The following is a 12195-nucleotide window of genomic DNA, read 5'->3' on the forward strand; positions in this document are numbered from 1 at the left end:
ATCTAACAATTTCTTGAGCTGCAGTTTCTCTCCAATGGCAAAACTCTCATAACTGTAAATGCTGGAATTGAAGCATTAACATTTCTGTTTATCCAACTCTACTGAAAGTAATTAATAGCATTTATACAGCGCTTTGGATGTTTAGGTTATGTTCAGGCATTAGAGACTTACTATTCAGGAAAGCTACTTCAATGAGTCAGTGAATTCCAGGACAGAAATCAATTCTCTGCTGCTCTCTTCAGAAAACCTTAGTGGCTGCTGCATCATCCAGGGGGATGAATGTCTCTAAGGAGCTGCGAGTTCTCTGAGTGAGGGGTGGTATGTGGAAGACACTGCCTGAACCCTCCTGGGTTCCTGTAGCCAGCTGCCTGTAGTGACCTTCTGTGTCATCACTGGAGTGACAGATCTGTATGCCTGGGGGCCTTGCTGGTGGTCTAGTGTTCCAGTTACCCGTGGGTTTACGCTGGTGGCTGAGAAGTCCCAGCAGTTCTGCCCCAGTGAGTGCCTTTCCCCTGCACGGGGCAAAGACAGCTGAGGATGCTGGTAGAGGGGCAGAGATCCCTGAGTGAGAGGAATTAAAGCTATGCAAATGGTAGACAGATGCTGAATTCCTCCATGTTTTGATTACTCACCAGAAGAGAATGCCGTGCTGTAGGCATAGGAACAAGGTGTGAGTAGGAAGTGTATAGGGAAGGGGGGAGCCTCTCCCACCAAGAATATGTGCTTTGTACCCTACACTTTTCTGTTTTTCAGCCAGCCAGCAAAATGAAAAACATGTGAGGGGTGGAGCAGGAGGGCAGAGATTTATGGGTTGTTTTATAGGAGATGATATAAAACACTTTTATTTCAAGTTCTCTGTTGTGTTAATTTCCTCTCTCCTTCTCTTGCTCTTTTCTTAACCACATGCAGGAGAGAGGCAGAGCAGGATAGATCCAGGCTCTCTGCAGTCGCAGCACAATTCTACCTACAGAATGCCTGTGGTCAATGGCTAGCCCACCCCTTCTATTCCCATGTCATTTGTTCTCTGTGCTGTGGGCACTTCAGTCTGCGCTGCTTCACCAGCTCTTCCAACAGCTGTGCTGAAATGTGGACTTATAATAACAGTGTGCCCTGTTTTCTTCATAAATAACCATCCTTCCACAAAAGCACACAAGTTGGGAAGAGAGTGGGAAGCTGCAGAGCGTTCATGAAACCATTTCTTATTAAGTAAACCAAGTAAACAAAGAGACAAAAAGACAAAGATGCACTAAAAGAGCAATAATATAGCCGTGGTTGTGATTAAAACACACACATACACAACTGAGCAAAAGTGAAAGAGCTCCTTTAAAGTAGAGTGCCAGTGGGACACGCTTCAGGTGGAAGCACATTCCAGGCTAGTGGCCCCAGCAGAGCAAAAGCTCCAAAGTCTTGCATGTACCACACACAACAGTGCAAACTCTAAGAGACGGTGAGTGTAGAGTCCCATCTCACAAAGTCCTGGTTGGCAGTGAAATGAACACAGCTCATACAGGATCCACAGCTTAATAGGTTCCCTGCATAAATATCACTAAGTGGACTTGATGTGACTGAAGAAACACATTGCAGCAATGACACTGAGGCAGCCCTTCGCTGTCAGGAAAAAAGGGAAAGGACTGAGTTTTCAAAGATTCTTGGGGGCCATATTTGGTCCCAAAAGAAATCCTGAGATATTTCAGGGCATTGCAACTTATTCTGGAGTTCTTGGTGGGGGAGCTTTCTGGAAGGATCTGGTAATCAACAGTGTCAGATTTATAGAGAAAGAGGCAGGGCCGATAAAGCTATAACAATAGGACACTCAGTCCTCGTGGGGTTTACTGCTGTATTGCAAGATCCATGTTGGCTCCTTGCTCTTGTAACCCGATTGTAACTTTACAGACCATATTTAAAAATATGTTCAAATTGTAGCAATTATTGCTCTTGTTTCTATAAAACTTAATCCTAATCTTGGGCTATTAGACTAAGTCTTTTTAAAGCCATGTTGGAGGGAAAGGTTTACTGAGATAAATTTGGAGGTCACCCAGCGCTTTAATGCTGTGGGTAGAGCCTCATTAATTTCAGAGGGTTTATGCACAGACTTCATGGCAGAATCAGGATGTCAGGGATGAGGTAAAGGAAGTAGTCCTGGAATAACCCAATGAACCTTGTGTGGTAAGGCATGGAAAATGCTTGGTTACAACCTTGTTACTTAATTCTAGAGTGAGGACAGCAAAAAACAAGAGACGGGAAAGGTTGGAAAGGATTGTTTAAAGCTAAGCTAATGATAATAAAAAAACACATGTGGAAGGTAGTAAATCTGATGGGATGGGCAGCCATTTTACTGAGCACTTTATGCTGGTGTTAGCTAATAAAACAGCACAGCCTTTGGTAACTGAGCTCATGTCCTCTGTGCATTCCACCCTTACTTAAATTAATTTTTTCCTCTTTAAAAAAAACACTCTTTATTTTTAAGGGAAAGATTGATTCAAGTGATGATACGCAAATCCAGGGAGGTGAGAGGTACTGTTGAGATGAAGGATATTTCATTCTTGCAGGTGTTTTGTTAGTTAAACTGCAGAGAAGCACAAACACGGGAAACAAAGATATTCAGATCATTGTCACATTGAAAATTTTCCCCACCTTGTTTCTACTGTAATTCCAGTTGGAGGATGACAAGAGCATGTAGGTGATGCAGTCCGTCACCATGATATTATGGTTTAAACTGGAAGCAATTCCAATTCTTCTGCATAACAATTCTATTGTTCACTTGCATTATAGCATTGTCTTATGACCCCAGCAAGGGCCAATGTCCCCTATTGCTAAACTCTGTAGAGATTCAGCACCTGTTCCAAACAGATCACACCCTGAGTAGACAACATGCAAGGAATTGTTCCGGGTTTCCAGAAAGTCAGTGGGAGATCAGGAATGGCACACTTTTTCTGAGCCCCCAAGTCATTATACAGGCCCAGAGCACACTGTCTAATGCCAGTGCTTTTCTAACCAAAAGGACAGTGAATTGAGGTATTCATGTGAATTTACAGCTGAAAATGGCACTGGGTGCATTGTCTGTATATGCATTGCAGCATTCTCACACTACCCTGGCTTTCAAGGACTGAGATGAGGACATATCAAGGAAGTAGTGAGATTGCCAGAGCCTCTGGACTCCCCAGGGAAAGAGAAGCTTGGCCAAAGAGATGCTAATAACAAAAGGATGTCAGTGTGGCTCAGAGAAAACCGGTACAGGAACAAGCTGCCATTTTTCTACAAAGCAAGCCTACGCAATTTCAGTGCAAAGGTGGTTGAGTCCCCAATTTCTGTTTGCACTCCTTGCGAGAAAAGGCATAAAGTGTGAAGGTTGGATGTGGATACAAACTCTCTCTAGCTTTGGGAATATTATTATTCAGTGATTCTGGTTGTGGCCATTTTTCCCCTCTTTCACCCAAAGACAAGATTCATAGTTGGTGTATAAGATAGTATATGGTCTATAAGATAGATGCACCGCTGGTTTGCATCATCTAAAGGTCTGTCCTTGATACTTCAGACCGGTTCTTTGGTATCCAGGACAGACCCCTTCACTCTCTTGAGCTGGTCTTCTACAGCCGTCCCTTGCCTATTAAGTCTGGATTTTACTTAAGTGTAGAGTGATGGGCTTTGATAATGTTTGCTTTGTTCTTGGGATCGACAAAAGGAAGAAAATCCAAAGAGAAGGAGAGGGTGAAAAAAAGATGGAGCTGAAAGGAGGATAAGGGTTTATTTGTACATACACACTGTAAAACAGTGGAGAGCCCTGGCTGTGTCCTCAGTGAGGTGGGGGAATCTGTATCCACCAAATTCCATGGAGGGGTTGAGATACAGCGTCTGAATTCAGTTTTCAGCTCCACCAGAGCATTTGATTTTGCTACCAGTCCATTGCTTGCAGATGTAGCTTCATGGAAGCACCTTAAGGCTTCAGAGCTTGAGAACAGAATGGACTAGCACACTGGAACCCTAATGGCTTACTGTGAGTCCAGTTCTAACAATTTAATTTGGGTGGGGAGGGAAAGAGATGCTGCATGGAAGATGCAGGGTATGGTTAGTGACTCTCATGCTTTGTTGTGCTGGAACTGGAATGTTCCTCTCAGACTGGCATGTTGCCCTAAGAGGGTGGGAAGCACCAAACTGGAGCCTGTACCTTTTAAGTTCCCCACCCAGCCCACTCCCCATTCATGAGATGTTTTATCCCTGAGCTCACTCCTGAATGGGGTCCAGGTAGCTCCTTAGCGCTTCAGCTGCTCATCCTGGAGCCCTGGACCACAGACTCTCCTCCCATATGTTTCCTATTAACCCTAGTCTTGCCTGCAGAGAAGCTTGCTATGGGGATGGAGGGAAGTGGATTCTCGAGAGGGATGCTGCTACTCTCTTCCATCGCTCCCTTTTTCATTCTCCAGAAATCAGGATTCTTTCTGCCTATATTTGGCTATATTTGCACTGAACTGCCAAGGGTGGAGGATCTCTGCCCACCCACTGCACTTCAATAATGCTGGCTCTTGGGAAAAGGCTCTCGTGGGCTCCTGGTATTCCTCACAGACCCCCAGGAGTTTCATGTATCCTTTAGAGGGAAAACTATTGAAGTGTCTCGGCATTATGCTACAGGTCATCCTTGCCCACAGTGTAAAGTCACCAGGATTTTCTTACGTTCATAGCAAAAGCAGAGCTGGTCTTCCCACAGTCAATGGCTGGCATATCTCTCAGTCAGCGCTGAGTCAGCCTGTACATAGGCAGTCTTTTAACAGTCTCCCAATAATCAGGGACTCTCAGGGCTCTCGGTCACTTGTTCTGACTGATTGTACCTCCTATTCTTCTAGAGAGAAAAACCAAAACACTAAATTCTTGGCCTCAGTGGCATCCTCTTACCACAAGCTCCTGAATCCAGTTCCATGGTAGTGTGGAAAAATTTCTTTTGCCAGTTTTAATTTTACCCAGTTTCTCATTACCTTGAATGCCCTTCTTGTTGCTGTGCTGACAGCATACTGCTCCTGGTGTTGGGTCAGCCCTGCAGTGGTTGCATGACACAGCATTTAAAATGGTAGCTGCTTCTTGGTGTCTTGGCCCTGAAAGTGGAACTAAGGCTATTTTAGCAATGACAAGATGTTTAGTAACAGTGGCCAAGTCTCGTAACAAACCAGGCCCTCCATCTGTAGCATCTTAGCACAGCTGACTGGGAGGCAGTACATGTTACATGACAGACAACTGGTGACCTTTGGGCAAGGCAGTCTCTGCCCTGGCCTCGTCTCTGCTTGCTCATTTTGTGCCTGCTGTCTTTGTGCTTCAGCTTTCCACACGTAAATCAGGAGGAGTCAATAATCGCTCACTGCAGAATGAGACAGATAGAAGGAATTCAAATTTTGTGTGTATACTATACAGCTTTTAGGATGTTCATTAAATCACTCAATAAAATATTGCTGACAGAATAGGCAGGTGAGGTGTCTCCTCACTAGGTTTGTAAAAATACATGTATGTCCTCCATGCTCCTACATCCCTGGACTTTAGATACTCTTTCAGACATAAACTTCTCCCAGGGCTCCTCCCAAAATCTCAGCAATGACCTCAGCCATTCTTAGGGCAGCTGAGTGCTATCAGTATCTTCATCACCACCAGAGAGACTTCTTTGATGGTTCTCCTGGCAGGGTTACACTTTGGAAAAGAGAACAGAGCTTCACAGATGTATCAGCCTCCTGACAGACATCCACTTAATGCAGGCTTCTAGACTCCTTTCGCCAGGTGCTTTGGATGCTCTAAGTTCAGACCTTAGGTGTTTTCAGGAAAGAAACATAATTCCTCATGCTCTTGCTTGACTGTGTTGCTGTTTTTAATTTGAATGCCAGAAAATACCTGAGTTGCAGGCATCTATCTATTGTGTTGGACTATTTTACCAATATTTCAGCTAGCTGAAGACTTGAGACAGAACTGTTACAGAAATATCAGACCCAGCTCCAGCTGCACTCAATGGAAAAAGAGTAACTGACTTCAGCGGGAGCTGGATTGGGCCCTAAAACAGTGAGTGCAGTGGTGCTGCAATGTCTTTCATCTCAAAATTGCTGGGTGAAATCCAGACTACGATGGTAATGGTTGGGAAGCTGCCAGCAGCTAATGATGTGGAACAAGTTGGTGAGTCCTTGCTCCAGTTTGTAGGAAGCCACCAGACAAAACAAGTACCAAGAATAGCCAGCTCAACCCTTTCCTGGTTGGGTTCATGCTGTACTGGCAAGGGAGTAATTTAGGAACTTCCCCTGATGTGGCTCCTGTGGTGTCTGATCTGTGGAGGCCACAATGCTTCTATGCACATTTATCCTCATGAAATTCCCTAGAAATACTCAACATGCTATAAAAACAGTGTCTGGAACATAGTACTTTCCCAGATCTGGCCCACTCTCCTGGTGCTTTGATACGCTCATAGCATAACCACAAAACCTGTCGTCTTTGATTTCCCTGCCTGCAGCCGCATCTCCTGGACTGAATACCTACACTCTGCAGTGCTCCTTCTTTCAGCTCCTATAGGTGAAGTGCACTGTGTGATGGAAGAGCAGACACATTGTAGTGTGGGGTACCCAAAGAGCTCAAATTCAATGGATGGCTGAAGCAAGAAAGAGATCAACTTTCTAACAATATCCCACGGGGCATGTGAAGCAGTGTGGGAGATAGGACAGCCGATTTTTTTTTTCAATTTCAAAACAATACTGGAAAATGGTGATGGGGAAGGAGAGGCAGCCCACTGTGCAGACCATCTGTACAGCTGTTGAGGTAAGCAGATACAAGCAAACATATCTCCTCGTTCCACCTGGCTAAGGAAAATGGAAGTAAAGGTGATGACAGCCAGGAAGCAGGTAATACTTTTGCTGTCTGGCTCAAACAAGCGAGGCACTCAGTGCCAATGGGTTTGTTTTCCAGGACTTCAGAAAAAGTCGTCAGTGCCTGAGCTTTTTAGAACTCATCTCCCCTTTGAGATGTGTTTCGCGAAGAGGAACAGGAGCCACAAGACACAGTATCTTCAAAGTGTCCAGGGGGGATGATAGGCATATATAGGCAAAACTGGAGGTACACTCAGAGAAAATGCGCAGGATCTGTTAAAGATCAAACCTTATATGCCAAAGTCCTCACTGCTCTAAGGAGGCTGTTTCTAACATTGCTCTTACAGTGCTCTCTGCTGGGCAATGAGAGGTAGAGGCAAGCATGGCTGCAAGTATCCTTTAGCCTAGGAGGTAGATAATTATCACAGTCTAAGGAACAACGTGCAAATTTAGCTTATGCATTGCTCCAGTGAATGTATACAACGTCCTCTGGCCCACCCGTACAAACTAAGCTGAACCTGTGCTCCAGGAATAAGTTTCTAGCCAATGCAGAAGCAGGTGGCATAACCAGTAACCTGTTGCTGTTCTGTTGGCGTGACAGTGGTCCCCAGGCAAACAGGTTTCTCATGCAGCTTGGAGCACATTCAGGCTGCCCAGTCAAGACACCCCGCTGTAACCACGTGTAACAGACTCCTTAATGAGCTGGCAAGACAATTAGATTAGTGTCTTTTACTGCTTCCATTATGCTGCTGGCCACGGTAACAGGTAAACAGGGTAAACAGTAAATTTCACTAGGATAATTGATCATCTAGTAAAATTGAAAGCCATAAGCTGTTGATCACCTAGCTAGGCTAGCTAGCAAAGGCCCTGCTAACCTCGGATTTGGTGATGGAAGAGCCCTTTTGTCACCTTAACGTATGTAATTTTCAGAAGCTGATAATTGTGGCCTGGTGAAAAAAAACAACCCACCTTTCTGGGCTTCTAGATGGTACTTCCACCAGAGGGCTCTGCGGACAGATCTTCACGTTCTGAAGTGCCTCTAGTGTAGATGAGCAATTAGGTGAAAAGGTATAGTTTTAATCAAAACGTTGGTTCCAGCCAGTATGGTGTTATGTTACAGTAGAGTCCTCCCCTTTAATTAGTATTCTTTAGAAGCAGTGCTGTTCATAAATAGCCTGTAGCTACTTTACTGACGTTGTATAAACTCTCAATAGCTTGCAACTTGTTCCTAAACATTCTTTGTGGGGATAAATTGGGATATTTGGTCTCATACCCTACAGCAAATAGAGAACTAAGCAAAAAAGTGTTCATAGGTAGACAGTCTTGGTAATTGCCTAAGAAATCTACATTAGCTGCTGCAATGTATTAAATTTAACTAAAATCCAGGAACATTTAAATTGCTGTGCTGGGCTGTAGATGCCATGACTGAGGAGTCAGCTCTGTCAGTCCTGCTGCCCACAGCCAGACATCTCCTAAATTGGTTCCACATGAGTTACGAGTGCTCAACTACCAAGCTTGAATGGCTGCTGCATGTCTCTCTGGCAGTACCAAGGGGCATAGAGTGAGTGAAGGTGCTTCTGTAAGAGCTGAGGATTTAAAGAAGTCATCATAGGCTTGGTAAATGTCACACAGGGAGGTGCTGGGCTGCAGTCTTCCCTTATGGCTATTTTCTGTTGCTGCTTATCTTTGCTTTTGTATGGGACCATAGGATGCAGAGCGTACATTAGACCGAAGTTATAAACAGTATAAAGTTTGCTGACCTTCATCTGTCCTACCTCAGCCTAGCTAGCACACATGGAAACAGAGAAAGTGGAAATGAGGCCCTACAGCTTTAACGTTGAGAATTGTAACACGACCTCCCTCCTGCATACGTAACCCTGCCATGCCAGTCAGTGAACCGACTCCAAATGGCTGTGTTTAAAAACAACACAGCTCTGGACACATCCTTCCCCAGGTCTCAGATCACAGGCAGCCCTGCTAGAAACCCTTGTCCGGAGGGTTTTCTGGGAAGCTGTTTGATGAGTGGCTGTCTTGAGCCTACGCCTCCCGCCTCCCACTCTGCATGGGCTGCCACCCAAGACAAGGGCCCTGGCACGTCCCTCCTGTCTGGCAGCTGCTCCTGCTCCTGCCTGGCCCTTTGCCTTACAGAAAAGCCCACTGCCCAGTTATCAACTGACAGCTGCAAGACATTCTCCAATGTGCACAGCATAAGAGCAGGGAAAGAGCAAAGGAACGGCACCAGCATAAAACAAACTGAGGGAAAGGACACCCATCCCATTTGCACGTTCTGAAGGACCCTATATGCTCCAGTTATGTAAACCAGTTTTTCCCTCCTCCTTTGTGCCCAGAAAGCACAGCTTCTTCTTTCCTCAACCACCCTTGCCATAGCAACTTCCCGTCCTTTTTCATACAACTTGCACAACTCTGGCCTGTCACATCCTGTTAGGCTCAGCTTCCCCCACGTGCCCCTAAAACAGCTCACCAATACCTTTCCTACTTGAACATCTCACCTTCTTCCTCTCCCTCCCATGTCACTGTCACCCCATCCACTGTTGTCCAGGAAAGCCAATTTCTCCTTCCTTTCCTCTGCCCCCTGCTTGAAGCAGATTTTCTTCCGTCACTCAGGTCAAGCTTCTTGTTTCCACCCTGTAAAGGACTGCCGGGCACCTCCCCAGGGTCTACAAACCCATTTGATCTAGGAGCTGTTTTTCTAAGTTTGCTGGTGGGCTAGAAATAGCCTCCTGCTAACTGCATCTCTCTCCGCAAACTGTTGTGTTTGTGCACATTCACGCACTGTGACAAGGGCTGCTTTTCCTCTGTGGAACCGGGAGCACAAGACTGGGGCTCAAAACTGATTTTGACGGGGGGGGGGGGGGGGACTTTTTTGTTTGGGCATGGGGGAAAAAGCTTGGCCAAGCCTCATCGAACTATGTGTATGTATGTATAATAGGGCCCCGTGTGTGTGAATACAAAAGGCTAGTAGTCCTGCCTTTGTGCATTTGTAGTTTATATATGCGTGTAAATGAGAATATTTGGCCCAGCTTTCACTGTGTATATACGTGTGCTTATGTGAGTCCTTACCTATTCGCAGTGTCCATGTGTACCACTGTTGTGTTGAGCTGGAAGTCCTAGCAAAGGGGTCCTTACAGTTATCAGGTGCCATAGATGTGTTTTCTCAATGCTTATACCTACCTGGAAGTTTTTGTCATTGTGATAAGGTCAGTGGTTTTTTTGGCTGGTGAGAGGCACTATAAACAAGGTGGGCCTCCAAAGATCACATGGTGGCTGAATCAATACCTCGAGCAAACAAAAGAGATATGTTAAGAGTCATCTGCATGATGATAAATCTGCAGTGGTTACCAGCTCTCTTCTGAGTCATCTCCTCTCCAGATTTTTTTACTCTTAGATTCATTTGCATGATCCGATGGGATTACACTTAAAAGAAAACTCTTCCTTTATCTCACTGTCGGACAGGCCCGCCATCCTTGATATATTTACAACTAGCAAATCCATGTTGCTGCCTGGATCTCTGGTATATATTCTATGTCATTACAAAGAGTAACTTTATAGAATCTCGATGATGATTTGGGGTCCTCAGGATCCCAGGATGTATAGGGACCAAGTGGTCAGAGCTATAACTGCCTCAGATCCTATTTGCACTTAATGCTGTATTCATTCCTTAGTTTCAGCAAACTCTGTAGGCAAGTGATGCCATCACCCTTGTCCACCAGACTGATTCTGCTTCAGTAAATCATTACTCTTCAGCCACCACACAAGATCACTTAGAGGCAACCGTTCTTTACAGCACCTTAGGGTTCATCACCATCACTTCAACAAGAAACAGAAAGGTCTAGAAAGCTGTTCTTTGGAGACTGAGGATCCAGGACAGGCACACCCAAACAGCACTGACCCCAGTGTGGTCCCAGGTATTGCTTCATCTCTTGGTTTTAACCCTGAAGCCATTTTTTCCTCTGAGTAGGCTGAAGTCTAAACGCTGGGGAAGTGCACACCCAAATTTCAAACTCCAGCGCCTGGCAGTGGTAGGACTGGGAAGTTTGGTTTGTGCCATAAGGCAGGAGTGAAGTTCATGTCTGGATCTGAATTTAAGCTAGGAGGCTGTTTGTTCAAGCCTGTTTTCAATAGAAAACTTGTGTATATGGAAAATATGCAGACCTAAGGTCTTTTTGTAGATTTTAATGTTTTCCTCAGGATTTTAACTTACATGTTAAAAGCCAGACATTCGTAAAAGTCCTGGCTGTGAAATTAACCCACAGCATATAAATTGATGGCATCTATCCTACAGATGAATGCAAATCACTGCACTGGGCCAAAGTTCTTCCACTGACTTTAGGGAAGTGTACATTTTAAAAGCTTCGTGTCATGTGTCCCTTAAATACAAATACTTCCAAAGATCATTGTTGAGCCACCTCTCAGAAATACTTAGTGGCTCACTTACCCTGCAGTGCAGATGTCTGAGCTTTCCCCCAGGGCATTCGAAGGACTGAAGGAAAGCTGCAGGCTTTGAATACGTAAACAGCACTTTTTATTTTTTTTTTGTTGTTGGATTAGTCAAATAACTGAAATATTTCCTCTGTTCTCAATATAAAAACAGAAGAGCCATTTGCATAAACAAGAGCTTGACATTTCTGGAGCCCTTGGGGACTAGGGAGGGAGAAGGACTATTTCCATACCGCTCACTGGATGCCACCATTCCGACATGCCAGAGCACAGGCTACAGCACAGCATGATTTTCCCGTTTCCGTGTGTCCATGCCATTAGCCCGTTTGGCACATCTATGCTCTTCTTGCAGGGTCTCAGCTTAAAAAAGCCGCCTAACCCACCCACCCTCGCAGAGCGGGATTCAAGAACGTATCGTGAAAGGCCAACTTATCTGCAACGAGACGTTGCCGCCACAGCTGATGGGATTTACAGCCACGGAGCTGTGCATGCCTGTGGCTCACACCCCAAAGGACCCAGCCACAGCTTTCTTCTCCGTGTGCCGGTTTACCTTACATCCATACCCGCGCGCAGGTATACACCTAAAAACGTGTATTTAAGCCAATCCAGCATTGGCTCCGACACAGTACAGGTATGTTCTGAGGAACGAGCTTCGTGAGCTCCGTGGAGGCAGAGGTGCGCGGTGACCGGCCACGCGAACGATCTGCGATGCATTCCTAACGACGCCGCGCCTCGCAACGCCATCTTGTTCGGCGCCGCGAGGCCCAAGGAGATGAGCGGCCGGTTCCCGGGCGGGCCAGAGCCATCGAGCCCACGGGCGAACTCCTCGCCGAGCGCCTTCGGCCACCTCCAGCCGCCCCGACCCTCGGCGCTGCTCCTGCGGGACGGGACCGGCCCGGGCCGCGGAACCGCCCCG

General features: G+C 45.8%; 1 long non-coding RNA gene across 2 annotated transcripts; it reads right to left on the reverse strand.

The window, feature by feature from the left end:
- Nucleotides 1-3740: 3740 nt before the first annotated feature.
- Nucleotides 3741-12166, reverse strand: LOC115343405. 2 transcript variants are annotated; one of them, XR_003924114.2, is made up of 4 exons: nt 9903-12166; nt 7791-7860; nt 5232-5344; nt 3741-5084 (listed from the first exon to the last, which is right to left on the reverse strand). It is a non-coding gene; the product is annotated as an uncharacterized LOC115343405 (long non-coding RNA). The 2 variants fall into 2 exon arrangements; XR_003924113.2 differs by having other exon boundaries at nt 3741-5344.
- Nucleotides 12167-12195: the final 29 nt, after the last annotated feature.

Source organism: Aquila chrysaetos, chromosome 6 (genome assembly GCF_900496995.4).
Source record: "Aquila chrysaetos chrysaetos chromosome 6, bAquChr1.4, whole genome shotgun sequence".
NCBI lineage: Eukaryota > Metazoa > Chordata > Aves > Accipitriformes > Accipitridae > Aquila > Aquila chrysaetos.